The sequence below is a fragment of the Hylobates moloch genome, unplaced genomic scaffold (genome assembly GCF_009828535.3).
Source record: "Hylobates moloch isolate HMO894 unplaced genomic scaffold, HMol_V3 SCAFFOLD_6, whole genome shotgun sequence".
Taxonomy (NCBI): domain Eukaryota; kingdom Metazoa; phylum Chordata; class Mammalia; order Primates; family Hylobatidae; genus Hylobates; species Hylobates moloch.
The window spans coordinates 118,925,612-118,928,927 of NW_026652281.1; positions in this window are offsets into that span (position 1 = coordinate 118,925,612).

The window sequence follows — 3,316 nt, forward strand, 5'->3', positions numbered from 1 at the left end:
CTGCCTCAGTTTCCCTATCCGGAGATGCTGTTTTCAGGGAGTCCTGACACTACGACGGGAACAAGTCTATTTGGTTCACTATATCATTAGTGCTAATATAGTGTGGGGCACTCAGATGTTCAGTAAATATACATTCAACAAATAAGTGAGTGATTATACTCAACTCCCCCCACCCAATGCCCAGCACCAAGCCTACCCAGCACATAGTAGGTACTTTAAGTAATTTGAATGAATAATTTTAAATAACTTGAATGAATAATTCTGTATTGCCCCCCACTCGCCACCTGTACACACACACACACATGCGCACACACACACACACACACACACAGAGTTTCCTGTGCTACTTCTGGCACTTAGTAATTGTTCAATAAACACAAAATGTTTGTTGCATGAGTGTTTCTGATCATGTCCTACTCCTCCCCCATTGTACCCAAAATTTAGTAGGAGCTAGAAAATGCTTATCTGTTTTCTAGGTACACACTATGTGCCAGGCCAGGCCTCTCCCTCCTCCTGTCCTCTCTTTTTTGGGATTTGGTTCTCTCCAGAGTTTCAAAGGTGGTGGTTGCCACATCACTCTTATTTCAGCCAGAGAAGAGACAGGGTCAATGAGCTGCCAAAGTGAAGTTGGGTGACAGACAGGGAAGCTGCCTGTCAATCTCTGAGCTGCCCCCAGGCTCTGAGTGAGCACTGCATTGCACTCCTGGTGCTGGAGAACAGCTGACTATTGATTAAAAAAATGTCCCTCTATGCTTTCCAAATTAAGACGACATGTAACAGTGCTTGCTGGCTCGCCTGCTCCCTCAGTCTCCCAGAGGACAGAGCCCATCTTGGTGGAAACTGTTTTAAGCGTGTCCAAAGTCTCAGCTTTGACATCTTGGCTGATGTCAAGAAGTTTCTGTAACCTTCCTGTTCAACACACCCAGTTCTGTCACCATAGACACGGTCTCACTCTGAGCCTGTTATTGGGAAAGGTGCTGGTATCAGCTCATCAGGAGGGGATACATGGTGCACGAGAGAACACTGTCCCTCACGTGCATACACCCCCATTCTGATCAAAGTTCAGAACAGGAGCAGCTCTACCCATGAGTTCTCCAGGTTCTGCAGGGAAGGCAGGGCTGAGGGCTGACCTAGAGGATTGTAGTGCTTCCTAATCTTAATTGGGCCTGAAATCTCTTTGAGAATCTGATCTAAGCACCTACTTCTTTCCATAGGAAAAATGCATATCCTCCCAATTTTGCATGCAGTTCAGCAGGTTCATAGATCCTGAAGTCCAACCAAGGACGTCAGATTGCGAATCCTTGATGTATTAAAAAGCCCACCATACCAAATCCCAGATCCAAATCCTGATTTGAGCAAACACTCAGTTAAATGTCTTAATTTGGAAAGCTCTCCCCTACAAACCTGCCAGGTGGCCTTGGGCAAGTTATCTGCCGTTTCTTTCTATATTCTTGGCTATAAAATGAAGAGTTGAAATAGATAAAGTTCAGACTCCTTATGACAACTGCCCATGTCTGTGGATGTTTAGATAGTATCTTAAAGCAATGCTGCGTAATCTTTTAAAGGTCAAGGTTTCCTTTGAGAATCTGATGGGAATTTTGTATCTTCTGCCTAAAAAAATGCCTAGACACAAAGTTTTACCTAGTATTCAGGGGGCCCAAGGAGTACAGCTTTAGGGCTTTTGAACTAGAATGATGCAATGGTCCCAAGTGTCTAGTGATCCAGTTGCCAGCTATAGTTCCAGCTTCCTCAGGTCACCTCCCCCTGCCCGCTCTCTTCTCTCTACCCTCCCAACATCTGCTCTGCACTGAAAATCTGCTGGTAACTGGGAGGTCACCGTGGTCTACTCCAGTACTGTGGTTCTCAGTCTTTGCTTTTACATAACAGAATCTTTTTTTCCAATGAAGTCCTACCTGAAGCTCCAATATGGATAAAAGGGGCCTCTGAAGCATTTATTGACACATTTATTCATTCATACATCCATTCAACAGGTATTCATCAAGTGTTGCTTTGTGGCAGGCACCTGGCTGGTCAGGCTGGAGACCCTGCCTGCCTGCTTGGTTTCCTCCAGCTTCTCTCACTGGCCCACAGAACCCAACAGTTGTGTGATCCAGCCTGAAAATCACAGATTCTGTAAGGAGATCACTCTGGCCTAGAGTGAGGTGAGGAGAAACTGCCCTTGAAACTCATAACTTTGGGGAGCCTCATTTTCTTCATCTGTAAAATGGAATAATCATACCACAATGTATTCCAGGTGTGTGTGATGCCCATTATCCCTAGTTGGGAGTATGATTGGCCCATTTCTGTGAACAGTGAACATGAGCACTGAGCTCCAAGAAAGGACAAAAAGAGGAGCAGATAGAGGAAGTTTTGCCTGCAGTGTCCGGGAGAGACCCACACTATTTAGAAGCTAGCTGATTGGCTGCTCGGAAATTTCCAAGAAAATTATAAAGCTGAACCTTGGGAAAATATCTGCTATTTCTTCCCTCCCCCATCCCCTGGAAGGCTGACTGCTGTCAGTGCCGATTTCGCAGACCCAGTTCACATAGTGTCCTCTGGGATTCACAAGCCTGAACCTGCAATGACAGAGGAAGGTTTACCCGCAAATGGGGTTGGGAAAGATGACATCCACACTTGAAGAGCTACTTGTTGGGAAAGAACAGGGGCCTGCATCAGTTCAGATCCAAGTTCCTTTCGCCTTGTGCTTGGAAATGTAGAGAGGTGCGGGCCTGCATGGCTTTGGAAATGTTCCTTTCAACAGTGTTTCCCAAGGGAGCTGGGGCAAGTTCACTGCTGCCAACAGCTCACCTCCAGGGCCTTGCCTTCTCCTCTCCTTGGTTGGCAGGCTGGTGTCAAGGTTGAAGGCATGGGTTTTGGTGTTGGGCCAGCCTGGGTCCAAATGCTGGCTCTGGCTCTACTCCCTGCTTGATCTTGGGAAAGCCACTTGACCTCTCCAAGCCCCATATCCATGTCTGTGAAATGGGGTTAATAATACCTCCCTCCCAGGATTGTTGGAGAATCAAATTAAATCCTGTTGTAAAGCCTGGTGCCTGGCTCACGTAAATGCTTTAGAAATAGTTGTGCTTTCTTAGCTCTAATTTTGTAGCTGAGAAGCAGATTAGTTAGTAACATAGTGATAGGGGAACGGGGTTAAGAGCACACATGTCTGCTATTTGTGTACCTGTTACTGTGTACCAAGGTGCCCCACTCCTGTCCAGGCCCAGTGTGACAGTCTTACTAGGGATTAGATGATAAATAACCGTCACTCTATTACTCTTCCCTTCTCCCTCTTGACAAATGCAAACAGGAGAATGAA